This window comes from Taudactylus pleione, unplaced genomic scaffold, assembly GCF_031769625.1.
Source record: "Taudactylus pleione unplaced genomic scaffold, aTauple2 ptg000085l, whole genome shotgun sequence".
Lineage (NCBI taxonomy): Eukaryota > Metazoa > Chordata > Amphibia > Anura > Myobatrachidae > Taudactylus > Taudactylus pleione.
The window spans coordinates 6,341,345-6,357,034 of NW_028284487.1; the positions used below are offsets into that span (position 1 = coordinate 6,341,345).

Below are 15,690 nucleotides of genomic sequence, written 5' to 3' on the forward strand. Positions count from 1 at the left end.
GTTCAGGCTAACGTTGCTCCTCACCTCCATGGGGAGAATTCAAGTGTGTTACGTGTCAGCGGCCAAGAGATGGCATCCGACCGAGCAATTCTATTATTGCTCCGTTTGAGCGCGCACCACTGCAGGTGCTAACATTTCGACTCACAGTCCCCCAAGCTGCAGAGCAAAAATGACCAGAAAGTGATCCCTTTCATCGCTCAAACTGGACTTTTCCCGGCCGCGACAATGTCCCGTCCCTAGTTGCTAACCAGTCTATTAATAAATGTGCCCTTAATAACTGCTGGAGAAGTGATGGTGAAAAGAACCACTGAGAGGGAAGCTGACCCAAATTATACGGGAAGGGTATGGGAACCTGGTGGTTAGAATCCCGATGCCGGCATCCCGACATGGTTAGACTAAAGACATTTTGTCGATACATCCGGCCTATGGGGGATACACTGCTGGCAAATTTACCAATATCCGGAATGCGATGCATTCCAGATATTGGCCCCCGCAGCTAACACCTTCTGAAGATGGTGTTAGCCGCTGTAGCCTATGAGCTACACCGCACACTATTAGTTCTCCCAGGCTATGGCAGATGTGCATGTGCAGTCCACAGGACTGCGCATGCACAGGACCCCCTGCAATGACCGGTAGCTCTCTGGAAACATCGCAGGATCGGGCTCTGAAAGCCTGTGTCCCTGCATGTCCCAGATGATACATCCGGCCAATAGGATCGCTTTTTTCAATGCGATCATCAGCGTTACTGGCATGCCCTGATCACCTTGCAAAAGCAATCATTGATAAATGGGCCTTTAAGTTTCTATTGCCCACACTATATAGAAACTACTTTATTGGAAATGACCCACAGAATAGCAAAGAACGTGTAATGGCAGCTCATCATAACACTAGTCACAGGAGAGAGACAGAGGTCAGACCGCGATACAAGGAAGAAAACCAAAGGGCTTGCTCTACCCTGTGACAGCGTCAGCCTATAGAGCAGGGGTCTTCAACCTTTGGCCCTCCAGCTGCTGTGGAACTACACATCCCAGCATGCCATGCCACCGTTTTGATATAACAGCATGCTAAAACTGTGGCAGGGCATCCTGGGATCTGTAGTTCCACAGCAGCTGGAGGGCCAAAGGTTGAAGACCCATGCTATAGAGGAAGAGTGGTCAGCTGTAGCCTGCAGCCATGGTGATGTGCGGAGAGAGAAGCGGCAGCAATGCAGTTGCCAGCCTGCCGGGAACAATGAGTCACCCATGTGTGTGATGAAGGGGATTCCCGCTTACGAACTAGTGAGTTATCCTGAGCTACCCTGGCTGGCCTGCCCCACTGTAATTATTCCTATGTACGACCCCGCTCACAGTAATTATTATCCCTGTCACCCCCGGCTCTAGTGAATACCCCTGCCATGTGCTATAGCTGGCACCCTGCCACCCCCGGCTCTATGTACGACCCCGCTCACAGTAATTATCCCTGACACCCCCGGCTCTAGTGAATACCCCTGCCATGTGCTATAGCTGGCACCCTGCCAACCCCGGCTCTAGTGAAAAGAATGCCCCTGCCATGCCCCCGGTCACTGTAGTGACTATGCTGCGGGCTCAGTGGGTTACTGGGGCAGATCACCATCTGGGTAGGGTACACAAAGGCAGCATTGGGAAAGGACGGAGATTATATACATATGTGTTGGCTGATAATATACGAGTCATTCATACATGTGTTACTGTATTGCGAATGAATGAAGTTGCGGGAGAGAGAACGGATGAGTGATACACAAAGCAGCCATGCAGATAACAGTGCGGGAATAGGAGCAATAACACGATAAGTACTACACGCTAGATGTACATAATTATTATTAATATATGAATGAAATACCTGTTGTGTCAGAGACGTCCTCGGAGTCTTATTGCTGCCGGCTGATATACAGAAGTAGCGGGAAAATTAAAAAGGCGCCGTAATATTCCCGCCCCCAGCAGCAGCTGTACTTCACTTCTCAGCAATTCGAACATGTCAGTTTATACTACATATGTGTGGTTGTCTGTTGTGGCATTGGCATTGTTGTGACTGGTAGCACAGCATGTCGAGACCAGGAGGATCTGTGATAATGGCTTATTATTAATATTATAAACTAAATTGCATTGAAATATTTATATGACAAACTAGCTGGTTTACCCATAGTAGTCAAGTTTTAGGAACGATTGGGTTGCTCTACTTGCTGTCCCCAACTAGAGCTATCTTCAGAAGGCGTTAGATGCAGGGGCCAAGGTCCGTAATGCTTCATCCGGGGGTCTTAGGCGGTCTCCAGGTACTGCTGGCTACTGGGAGATGTAGTTCTCCCAGCGCTGGCTACAAGGTGGAATACACTCATACAGGGGGGATGGTCACACACACTGAGGGTCATTAATGCACACACCATACTTACCTATTCTCCCGAACATCGCGGCCGACCTCCCAGGTTCCCTCGCGAATCCCAGACAAACCCCTGTGGGGCCGATGATGCAATTTGCGCTGAATCGCGTCATCATAACCCCGCTCCCTGCTTCACAATGGCAAAAATCTCAGCATTGTGTAGTGGGGGCGGTACCAAAATTATTCAATTCTGTGGTCACGCCCCCCCACTCCTCCCCCATTGCCAGGTAGAATCCTCGGCAGCACCCCCCTCTACCGCGCCACGCCCCCCTGCTTGTCCGACCTGGCTGATCCCTCCCGGAGGGGACTGCCAGAATGTCGGCAAGCATGGCACACACTCACTCATACACACTTACAAACACACACATACCCAGCGGCTCCCGACTGATGCAGAAGAAAGTGATGCAAAAGTGAGTACTTAAGGACTAATGGCCTGATTCAGAGCCAGACGCTATTTGTGGACGGTCGATCTAAAAAAGGGGCGGTTTGTTGACACCTCTATGTCTGAGCGAGCGAACGAAAAATGCGCTTGCTATTTTGTAAAGACGCCCCTTTGACGTTCGCATCACACGTCATCTCCGGTATTTATTTGATTAATCGGGTACATCGAAAGGCATCTGAACTGCTCGCAGTGCTTGTGGTAGGTTTTTCTTACCGCTATCACTGCGAGCAGTTCAGGCTAAAAGACAACCAAGTGACGTGGTCGATGACGCTCCTTTACTAATTATGCACTCCCATTAAACGCCCTTTTTACCGTTAGGCACGCCTGCGTTCGGATCTCCCGTTTCCAAGCACCTTCCCCTGTTACCACCCACAAACGGTACATTCTGTCAATCAAATTAGCAGCCCCTCGCTATTTTGCGAGCGCACGATTTCCGACCGCAATGACTGGTTGGCGCATGCGCATTACGACCCATACGCATGCGCAGTTGTGCGAACATCGCTCATAGCGAACGAGGCGGCCGCTTGCGAGCAGCTCTGAATCAGGCCCTAAGCTAATTTGAGATTTCCAATTGCTTAATTAGACCTCAGGGTTCCGCCGGGGTCTCAGAGCAAGTTCAGCTAATTTTTTACGAAAATTAACGATTTTATTTTTCTTGCAGGAGGGGGTTGGGGGTTTCTATATAAATATATTAATATACAGTATATAAATATATTAATGTACAGTATATATATATATATACGATTTTGTTGATCGGCACTCCTCTAAGAATTCCAGCAGCCGGGGTGCAAAAAATCCAGAGAAACCCACACATATGTGCAGGCTTAGATAAGAACAAGTGACCAGGCAGCACTCCACGGACTTAAATAAATAGACATAGGATCAAGTAGTTAAAGCAACGTTTCAGATGTTTTAATTCATCTTTCTTCAAGCCTTGATCCTATGTCTATTTATTTAAGTCCGTGGAGTGCTGCCTGGTCACTTGTTCATATATATATATATATTTATAGAAGATATAGTAGACCTGTGGCGCTGCCTCTTTACTGAGTATATATCTCCTTAATCAGATGGGAAGATATCACAATTGGGAAGTATTACTCCCTCCTTAAATATAAGGTCACACTATACCCCTTTTCCAGACAGGTGGCTGCTTGATCCTTAAATAAAACCGATTGGTAGGTCGGACTGTGTCTAAGGATGAGAAAAGAGGGACAAGGACCAGTGCCTGATAGTGTAGGAATTACTTAAACAGCAAGACCTCATATGGTGTACTATATATGCGTACCGTATATACACTTGTATGTTAAGCATATCACAACATTCTTATGATCGCAGTCATAGGGTTCCCACGGGAGATAGCCTTCAACTTCTATCCTTCTTCCCCAATACAACCAGGATAGCACCGAACCAGTGGCGGAACTCCCGGAGACAATGGAGTCATTTGCCGCCGGGCACCAGCCCTGAAAGGGCCACCTGGCTCCATTGTCATCCGGGCCGGCCACTGCTGAGCAGCTACATGAAGAAGGAGCGCCGCTGATCGGCGCTCCACCTCCAGTGGCGTAACTACGGGGGTGCAGGGGGTGCGCTCACACCCCCTGCACCCTCCATTTGCCAGGCACCCGCTGAGTGTGTTACCAGAGGGCGCCCGGCTCCTTCTCTCCCCGGCGCCAGTGGCAGCCGGAGCTCACTCCTGAGCTCTGGATCCCGCAGTGCACTATGGGAATGACGTCACTCCCATAGTTCCGAGGATCAGGAGCCGGGGACGGAAGGCAGCAGTACTGGAGCTGGGATGAAGGTAAGTGGTTTTTTTTTTGTGTGTGTGTGCGCACGGCGGGGGGGGGGGAGTGCTCACTACAGGGGCTTACTACAGGGGGCATTACTGGGGGTGTGCTCACTACAGGGGCTTACTACAGCGGGCATTACTGGGGGGGTGCTCACTACAGGGGCTTACTACAGGGGGCATTACTGGGGGTGTGCTTACTACAGGGGGCATTACTGGGGGGGTGATCACTACAGGGGCTTACTACAGGGGGCATTACTGGGGGGCTCACTACAGGGGGCATTACTGGGGGGGGTGCTCACTACAGGGGCTTACTACTGGGGGCACTATGGGGGCCCTACAGGGGGATTACCACTGGAGGCATTACAGGGGGCATTATTGGGGGGCTCTACAGGGGGCTTACTACTGGGGGCACTATGGGGGCTTGCTACTGGGGGCCCTACAGGGGGCATTACAGGGGGCTTACTACTGGGGGCACTATGGGGGCTTGCTACTGGGGGCCCTACAGGGGGCATTACAGGGGGCTTACTACTGGGGGCACTATGGGGGCCCTACAGGAGGATTACCACTGGAGGCATTACAGGGGGCATTATTGGGGGACCCTACAGGGGGCTTACTACTGGGGGCCCTACAGGGGGCATTACAGGGGGCTTACTACTGAGGGCACTGTTGGGAGCACTACAACTACAGGGACCCTTACTGCTGGGGGCACTTCAAGGGACATTACTACTGGGGCACTGCAGGGAGCATTACTACTGGGGGCACTACAAGGGCATTACAACTGGGGGCACTGTATAGGGGGACAACTACTGGAGGTACCGCATAGGGGGACCATTACTGGGGTGCACTACATAGGGGGGCACTTCATAGGGGGACCTCTACAGAGGGCACTGCACAGGGGGATCACTACTCGGGGAACTGCATAGGGGGTGGCGGCAGCTGGGGCCGGCATAGGTGCTGGGGGGTTGGTTAACTTTAATTGGGGGGGCACCAACATTTATCTTGCCTCCGGGCACCTGGGATGAAGTTACGCCACTGCACCGAACTGACTATTGCAATCTTATTAGAGCAAAATAAATTGTCTCCATAGTGTGGTATGTTCAGTGCCAGATTAAGATCCACATGGGCCTGGAGCTGAAATTTATAAAGGACCTATTGTGTGTTGCCACAGGGAGTTTGACCAGCATGGTGGGGGTGTGATCGGCCAAAAGGCAATTGATTGAGTAAAGAACATCACCTCCTGAGCACAGCTGGATGTGCTGAGCCCTCATTGGAAGCTCCTAAATAACATTATAGGCAATAAACCCTCATGGTAACCATGACAAGCACCCCGATATGATAAACATTCATGGAAACACCAAACACCACCAGAGCCCACTGGAAATACAGCGTGGAGGTCGGCATCTCATAACATGATACATTAGGGGGAATTCAATTGTTTTTTTGGGCATCTTAAGTAATGGGTGTCTATCTGAGCAATTCAATTAATCTGTAAATACAGCAGATCAAATAGCTTGGCATGGCGGCCTGTGCAGTACATGTCAATGCAGCATACCATATGTTGATTGACTCGGTGTAGCAGCCTGTAACATATCTGTAAGTGCAGCAAGGAACACCAGCATGGTGAGGTAAGCTGGCAAAAACAGTGTTAAAACAGCGAACAACTATCACGGCGCACCAGCCAACAGAGGGCCTGATTCAGACCCGCTCGCGACGGGCAAGCCATCGCTCCGGGTCTCGCTACAAAGGGGGCGTGCTGTGAATGGTGAGTGACAGCACGCCCCCTTTGGTGGGCATGCCGGGGGCGTGGCTGCCCAGACGGAGGCATTCTCATGGGAATGCCTACCGTCTGGGGACGGCCCCACTGACATCACAAGTGATGTCAGTGGGAGTGCTCTCGGCTCTTCCTGGCCGCTCGCTATAGCTGTGGGTGGTCAGGAGGCCGCTCTAAAAATTAAGAAGGACGGCCCTGATTAAGAGCAAGCGCTCTGTCAGAGCGGCCGGCTCTGGATCAGGGCCAGAGACCCGTCAACTTTCCAAAAGTAGTGCTCAGTAAGGAAATGATGAACTAAGCATAGTGTATCCTGCACCAAAGCCAATCTTATCATAGATAGCAAATCTCGCAACAGGGTTACGCCAACGTTTCAAAACATTTTAGTTTTTCCTCAAGGATACTGGGCGTGATTTAGAGTTGTACGCTATTGCCGTCGCTCCTGCAAATGTGTACGCAGATCATTGTGAAAATATGCTAATGCCGCAGCTTCCATGATATGTATTGAAATGCTCACCTGCGGCTTTGCATATCCAAGTGTCTGCATCCACAGATCCATCTATTATCGTCTATCGAGTAAAGGGGCCTATCCCTTACACAACTTTTTGCACGATCCGACCAAAACCAGGAGGTTTTGGTCGCATCGTACAGAAAGACGTGTAATGGATAGCCGGCAAGGACCAGCTATGTGCGTGCATGCTGGGTCCTTGTCGACCCCGACTATCTACTGAACCTGCCCGTCAACCTGACGACGATTGGCAGATTCGGCATGTTCAGATATAGGAGATCGGGCTCCTGCACTGAATGACGTTCAGTGAACGCCGTTCAATGCGGGCACCGCACCTCGGCAACCTGAAGGTCTGAACGCTAGTCGTTCAGTGTGTCAGGTCGCCTAGTGGATAGGCCCCTTAACCCTATGGCTGTGCATAATGGCTACCTGAACTGAGATGCCATTGTTAATTTGTACGGGATCACAGTCGCAGACTCGACCCTCCCTGAAATTGGCTGTGGCACGCCTGCGTTTTCACTGCCACTCGCTGTTACCTCCACCAAAAGGTCCTTGCCTGTCAATCACACTGTGGGTAAAAAGTTGCTGCGAGTGACTACAGTAATGAACTTTGACACGTGCGCTGTGCGACTTAGAAGCATGCGCAGATGGCCGATAATCGATCAACTGCTGTAATTTTTTGGTGAAAGATCTGCATGACCAGCAGGCATTCTTTAAGGAAAATTGAGATTTCTTCTGGCAGCTGTTGAAACTGAAGGAGGCATTCTGTAAGGAAAATTGAGTTTTTTTCTGGCAGCTGTTGAAACTGAAGGAGGAGATGATGGTGTTTCACATGCAGCTGCAGCTGACAATTTTTTGACCAACAGCTCTTTGCATAGTTTTAGATTCTGGTCTGTTGGAAAAAAGGTAGGACTTAAACCTAGGATCCAGAATGGTGGGCAAAATATATTTTTCAGATTTCAATAGATTGACGACTCTTGGATCCTGGTGAAGTGAATCAAGGGCTTGATCCACCAGTCCGACATACTTTGCACAATCGCTCCATTTCAGCTCCTCCTTCAGTTTCTCCAGCTGTTTTTGCAAAAGTCTGATGAGGGGAATGACCTGACTCAAGCTGGCAGTGTCTGAACTAACTTCATGTGTGACAAGTTCAAAGGGTTTGAGAATCTTCCACAACATGGAAATTATTCTCCACTGCGCTTGAGTAAGGTGCATTCCCCCTCCACGGCCTATGTCATAGTCCGTTGTATAGGCCCGGATGGCCTTTTGCTGTTCCTCCATCCGCTGAAGCATATAGAGGGTATAATTCCACCAAGTTACTACCTCTTGCTTCAGCTGATGGAAGGGCAAATTTAACAGTACCGGCTGGTCATGCAATCTTCGACAAGAGGTCGCCGAATGTCTAAAATGTCCGGATATTTTGCGGGCCACCGAGAGCATCTCCTGCACAAACGTGTCAGTTTTTAAAAAACGTTGCACCACCAAATTAATTGTGAGAGCAAAACATGGGACGTGTTGGAATTCACCCACATGTAATGCTCTAACAATATTGGTGGCATTGTCCGAAATCACAAATCCCGAGGAGAGTCCAAGTGGGGTAAGCCATTTAGCAATGATTTCCCTGAGTTTTTCTAAGGCATTCTCAGCAGTATGCCTCTTAGTGAAACCAGTTATACAAAGAGTAGCCTGCCTCTGTATCAGCTGTCTTTTGGGAGATGTTGCTGTTGTAGGCAATACACCTACCCAGTGGGCTGTCACAGTCAAGTAATCCTTAGTTTGCCCTGTCCCACTTGTCCACATATCAGAGGTCAAATGGACAGTGGGTACAACGGCATTTCTGAGGACATTAATAAGGTTTTTTTTATGTCCTTGTACAGATTGGGAATTCCGGTTCTAGCGAAGTAGAATCTCGAAGGGATGTGGTAGCGAGGACACAGGACCTTAATTAACTGTTGAAAACCCACTGCAGTAATGGCGGATACTGGATGCACATCTAATACCAGCATAGCTGTTATGCCATCAGTAATCTGCTGTGCAAATGGGTGATTGCTGTCATACTTGTTTGCCCTTGCAAACGATTGTTTGACAGTTAATTGTTTTCTGGAGGATACGCTACAAGTAGTCTTCTTCCTGGTCCCCTTCTGGGATGAAGATCCACTGACAGCAACAGCAGCAGCAACAGGCGTAGTCATCAAGGATCCTTTTGAGGAATCACGGATAGGAGAGGAGTCAATCTTACTTTGAATACCAACATTGGATGCAGCAGGACTACTTCCGTTGAATGAGGATGTTGATGATGCAGGTGTTGGTGTTGGAGATCGAAGGCGCTTGGATCTCACAGAGAGGGAGCAGGTAGGTGACACTGGATTTGTTACGTTTTGAGTTTTGGAACTTGGCAACGTACACTTTGATATTTGATGAATGCGCACCAAGTGACGTAACAAGGAGGAGATTCCTAGGTGGTTTAGGTCCCTCCTTCTACTTACTCTTGCATGGCAATGGGCACATATGGCTTGACAACTGTTATCCGGATCAGGAGAAATAATTCCACACGTGAGAAGTAGATTTTTTTGTCTTTTGTTTCGGCATGACAACAATGGGCTTTGGCTTTTTCAAACCATGGGCAATAGCTGTTGCCTTACTTACACAAAGGATATCCTCGGCATCAACATCCTCATCACCAACATCTTCATCATCAACATCCTTAGCGCCTTCAACTACCAAAATATCCTCCTCCTCCATGTGCAATTCCACAGAAGCATCTTCAATGACTACGTGTGCAAGATGTTGACTGTCCTTCCCCACATTTACAGAGGGCAAACAAATGTTGGAACTTGGAGGATCCTCCAGTACACTAGTATTTAGGTCGGGCTCACACATGGCAACCGCGGACACACTTGCACTCTTCTCTGTGATTTGTGATTTTGATTTCTCAGGGCACACAGTTGGTTTTCCCGGAGCTGTCTTAACAACTTTCACATTTTTATTTGGACCACCACCACTACTACTACAAGCAGACTAGCAGAAGGGCTATCAGCAGTCTTCATAAAGAAAGGCCAAGGCTTTTTCCTTTCCTTTCCTTTCCACTTTGTGTAGTGAATTGCATATTGCCAATTTTTTGTTTAGCTGAAGGCAAATATCCTTTAAATTTTTTTTACTTAACTTCGGTAAAACTTGCTTTACCATATCGATGGCGTGACTTAAGCCCTGGGGCATGGGCCTTCATAGAGGACGAGGAAGTTGACGGCCTTGCACTGCTGGTGGCAGCTACAACATGTGGTTCTTGGCCTTGCTCTCCTGTCATGTGACAGCTCTCTATATTTTCTGCAGTCTTGAAGCAGTGTCACAATCACCAATAGTGTAGCCAAGGTGCGGTTAAAAAATTCACACACGTGCAGTCGTGCACACACACAAAAATATTAGAAAAAAAGAAATGATTTTTAATTTTTGTCAGCTCCAGAAGAACTTGGGTCCAGAGCACCGATTGATCACGACTGGAATTGGGCAGCACAAGGTTGCAACTTGCGTTGCTGGCTGGCTCTTGTGCGCTACTGTGGTTAAGCCTAACACAGAACACAGTAGAAAAAAAATATAAGACACTTTTATTGTTTTTTTGGAGAACGACTGGAGTCGGGCAGCACAAGGTTGCAACTTGCATTGCTGGCTGGCTCTTGTGCCCTACTGCGGTTAAGTCTAACACGCACGTACACACAGAAAAATATAAAAGACACTTTGATTGATTTTTTTTTGTTTTTAGCACGACTGGAGTTGGGCTGGATCTTGTGCGCTACAGCGGTTAAGCCTAACATGCACGCACAAACAGAAAAATATGAAAGACACTTAGATTTTTTTTTTTTTTTGTGGAGTCCAGAAATTGGACCCAGAGATGGACACAGCACAAGCCCAGGACACAGCAGACAGCCCAGATGGATCAGCAGACAGCACAGTGACAGTGACAGCACTGTGATCGGAGACCAGAATGGATCAGCAGTCACCAGCCTAGGACATAGCAGACAGCCCAGATGGATCAGAAGACTGCACAGTGACAGTGACAGCACCGTGACCAGAGACCAGAATGGATCAGCAGACAGCACAGTGACAGCACCATGACCAGAGACCAGAATGGATCAGCAGTTACCAGCCCAGGACACAGCAGATAGCACCAGCACCTCTCCCAGTCCTACACTACCAACCCTCCCTGTTCAGTCTCCACAGCCGGAGTGAAATGGCGTCCGTCGCGTGGTCCCTTATATACTACATTGATCATAGAGACGAAGGCTCACGAACCGCGAGATTTCAGACTCTATTGTTTTGCCTCAGTTTTGAAATCCAAGTAAGGGGGGAAACTCCGAGCCTGCTTGGAACCGACTCGTTTATGCTAAATTCGGGTGGGTTTGGAACTCTGGAATCCGAACACGCTCATTTCTAATATATACAGTCAGGGGCATAAATATTGGGACATTGACAGAATTTTCATATTTTGGCCTCTATTCACCACCTCAATGGCTTTGAAATGAAACAAACAAGATGTGCTTTAACTGCAGACTTTCAAATTTAATTTGAGGGTAATTACATCCAAATCAGGTGAACTGTGTAGGAATTACAACGGTTTCTATACATGCCTCCCACTTTTTAAGGGGCCAAAAGTGTGGGCTATTCCCTCGTTATTTAATTATCAATTAAGCAGGTAAAAGGTCTGGAGTTGATTCTAGGTGTGACATTTGCATTTGGAATCAGTTGCTGTCGACTCTCAATATGAGATCCAAAGAGCTGTCACTATCAGTGAAGCAAGCCATCATTAGGCTGAAAAATCAAAACAAACCCATCAGAGAGATAGCAAAAACATTAGGTGTGGCCAAATCAACTGTTTGGAACATTCTTAGAAAGAAAGAACGCACCGGAGAGCTCAGCAACAACAAAACACCCAGAAGACTATGGAAAACAACTGTGGTGGATGACAGAAGAATTATTTCTCTGGTGAAGAAGAACCCCTTCACAACAGTTGGCCAAATCAAGAACACTCTCCAGGAGGTAGGTGTATATATGTCAAAGTCAACAATCAAGAGAAGACTTTACAAGAGTGAATATAGAGTGTTCACCACAAGATGTAAACCTCAAAAACAGGAAGACCAGATTAGAGTTTGCCAAACAACATCTAAAAAAGCCATTACAGTTCTGGAACAACATCCTATGGACAGATGAGACAAAGATCAACTTGTACCAGAGTGATGGGAAGAGAAGAGTATGGAGAAGGAAAGGAACCGCTCATGATCCAAAACATACCACCTCATCAGTGAAGCATGGTGGTGGTAGTGTCATGGCGTGGGCATGTATGGCTGCCAATGGAACTGGTTCCCTTGTATTTATTGATGATGTGACTGCTGACAAAAGCAGCAGAATGAATTCTGATGTGTTTCGGGCAATATTATATGCTCATAATCAGTCAAATGCTTCAGAACTCATTGGACGGCGCTTCACAGTGCAGATGGACAATGACCCGAAGCATACTGCAAAAGCAACCAAAGAGTTTTTTAAGGCTAAAAGTGGAATGTTATGCAATGGCCAAGTCAATCCCCTGACCTGAATCTGATTGAGCATGCATTTCACTTGATGAAGACAAAACTGAAGGGAAAATTCTCCAAGAACAAGCAGGAACTGAAGACATTTGCAGTAGAGGCCTGGCAGAGCATCACCAGGGATGAAACTCAGCGTCTGGTGATGTCTATGCGTTCCAGACTTCAGGCTGTAATTGCCTGCAAAGGGTTTGCAACAAAGTATTAAAAAGTGAAAGTTAGATTTAGGATTGTTTAGTTTGTCCCATTACTTTTGGCCCCTTAAAAAGTGGGAGGCACATACAGAAACTGTTGTAATTCCTACACCATTCACCTGATTTGGATGTAATTACCCTCAAATTAAATCTGAAAGTCTGCAGTTAATGCACATCTTGTTTGTTTCATTTCAAAACCATTGTGGTGGTGAATAGAGGTCAAAATATGAAAATTCTGTCAATGTCCCAATATTTATGCACCTGACTGTATATACAGTATATATATATACATATATATTTATATATATATATATTTTGTGGCTGTATCACCAGAGATGGCGCTGGTGAGCAGCAGATTCTTTTTGGGGCAGGAGAGATCTGCCCTCACAGAGGAGAAAAGGATTTTGGGAAGATGCGTAATGGCTGCCTTGTGGAGGGAGCTCAGATGTGGGCTGATGAGAAGGCAGACCAGTCAGGCTGCGGTTGGAGACAGGCCAAGTGGGACTGTGGCAGCCAGAGAACCCAGTGAAGCTTGAGTCCAGACCTGCAGGAGGGAGTGGGGACCACAAACCTCTCAGACTGTGTGACATTGAAGCAGCTGGGCTGCAGGCTGAGAAAGCCAGGGTCTATACCTGTAGGATACAGGGAAGGCCACCAAGATTGACTGTTTGTATAGTCGTGGCAGCCAAGCCCGGCTGGAGCCGGTGATAGACCTGCAGAGAAGCAGGCTGAGATTTTATTGGCAGACTAGCTGCACCCTTAAAGAGAGGGTATAATGTCTGTGAAGAGAAATGTGCACTTTCCTCAGCATTGAAAGGGTTAAAAGAAATTGTGTGGTTTATTCTGTTGAAATCAAGCTCATTAAGTCAAGGTGTGGTACTGAGGGAGTAGAGATTCCTATTGAAAGATTGTTGAGACTGCTTGATACATGCTGTTAATTGTAATGCTACATGAAGAAAAATGTTTTGCTGTGTGGAAAATACTTTTGAAGACAAATAGGGGTATTCAATATGGGTGCGATAACATCGTTTTTTGCGTTAGTATCGCACTTTTTAACTTTTTTGCGTTAATATCACTGGTTTTAGTTTTACACCGTATTCAATTTCAAAGACTTATCGCAGTTTTGAAAAGTCTTTGCTAAAAAACGAGGATAAGTTTTCACCATTGAATAGGTGTCGAAAAAAGTGCAGAATTGGGGTTTAGGGGTGCAGGCTTAAAAAAAATAGCCTGCATCCCTGGGAATGACATTTAAAAAATAACTGTCAAAAAAAGTTTTTTAAAAAAATAGGGACACCCCAAAAAATGTATTTAAAAATTGGGGTGAAAAAAAAAAATGGGAAAAAATTGTTTAAGAATAGGGAAATAGGTTCAGGGCTATTCTGCAAGTATGCGGCAGGTGTTTTCTAGAATAGAATTATAGCGGCAGGTGCACAAATGCAGAATTTTTAAAAACTTACTTTAAGGACTTAAAAATATGCTAGTACCCATTTTCATGTACCCCAAATTTGATGGGACCACTTAAAATTCCCGACTTTCAATTAAAAGCTAAAACAGGGGTATCCATAGTGTTCCCCCATGTTTTTACAACTTTAGGGGGGTCTTACAATTATTTTAAGGAAAAATTCGTAACTTTACGCAAATCCAACTTCGGAGTTTCCTGTTTTCGTTAATTTTATATTGAATACGGGGATAAGCGGGAGCGCGCACCATACCTTAACGCAGAAAAAAACTCCGATATGAAACGTTAACTTCGACAGTGAAGTTAACGTTTCATATTGAATACCCCTCCATGTGTGATATAGCGAAAACAAAAGCAAGTTGTTCTTGGGTATTTTGTGCCAAGAATTATGGGAAATTAAAATAAATATTCTAAAGGCAGAAGACCTTCTACAAAGGTTCATTCTCAATCTAGAGAGATGGAAAACCCGGGCTTGAGTTTACAGTCTGAATGTGAAGAAAGTCTGTTACATGGAAGTGATTTAAAGCTGTTTGAAATCCTCTGTGGTGAATCCTTTCAAAATGATGGGGTAAAAAAGTGTTATTCCATACAAAGAGACATTTAAAAAGCAGATTAAAAATGTTAGTGTGTGTGGTAAGTGTATGGTGCAAGGTCCGCTAGGAGAGGACTATGGCCCTCATTCAGAGCCGTACGCTCTGAGCAGAGCGCACGCTCTGAATGAGGGCCGCCCTCCAAAATTATGGAGCGTCCTCCTGGACGCTCGTATAGCTGTGGGTCACCACCCACAGCCTATACGAGCGTGCAGTTTGATGGTCGTGACCATCGCCACTGCGAGCCGGAGCCTGCGGTTGAGGTTTTCAACCGCAAGGCCCGGAGTGATTTTGGCTCTATCAGAGCCAAAATCACTCCCACTGACATCACTAGTGATGTCAGTGGGCCGGCTTCTGACGGTAGGCGTTCCCTTGGGAACGCCCCCGTCAGGGAGGCACGCCCACCAAAGGGGGCGTGCTGTCAATCAACATCGACAGCACGCCCCCTTTGATCAGACACAACGAGCGAAGGAAAGTCCTTCGCTCGTCGCGTCTGGCGCATGCGCACGACGGAGCTCCCTCCGTCGTGCGCATGCTCAGTGCAGACCATCGACCCACTTGCGAGCGGACAGCCGCTCGCGAGTGGGTCTGAATCAGGCCCTATGTCAGCATGGGAAAAGTTGACTGTGTGAAATTTGGCTTGAAACACTTATGCGCTATTGTGACCAGATAAGGGAATTGGAGGACAAGTCTACAAAATAGAAGCTTTTGCGTGCCAAATTGAAAACAAATTACAGAGTGAATTGTCTTCTTTGAAAATGGCATTTGTACAGGATGAAATTAAAAATCATCAAGTTCTTAAAGAGACAGACCTCAAATTGGCAGCATGGTGAATATGAACTTCTTAAGGAGGCTGAAGCATTTAAATGTGTTACAAAGTATGAGAATGAGGGGCTCCTAGCAAAGCATGATGTATTAGATCAAGATATTGTTGAATTGCAGCAAAAGTGTGTGTGGTACTTCAGCAGGAAGTGGAAGAATT

The 15,690-nt window shown here is 47.0% G+C and overlaps 2 protein-coding genes across 2 annotated transcripts in view; both read right to left on the reverse strand.

The window, feature by feature from the left end:
- SLC29A2 (solute carrier family 29 member 2) overlaps positions 1-1,946 on the reverse strand; it is a 38,644-nt gene extending 36,698 nt beyond the window's left edge. Inside the window, exon 1 of the mRNA XM_088468333.1 lies at positions 1,858-1,946. The gene's annotated coding sequence lies outside the window, so the exon portion shown is untranslated. The remainder of the gene's footprint in view (positions 1-1,857) is intronic.
- LOC148530710 (uncharacterized) overlaps positions 1-15,690 on the reverse strand; it is a 108,390-nt gene that overhangs the window by 11,860 nt on the left and 80,840 nt on the right. The gene's annotated exons all lie outside the window — the stretch shown is intronic.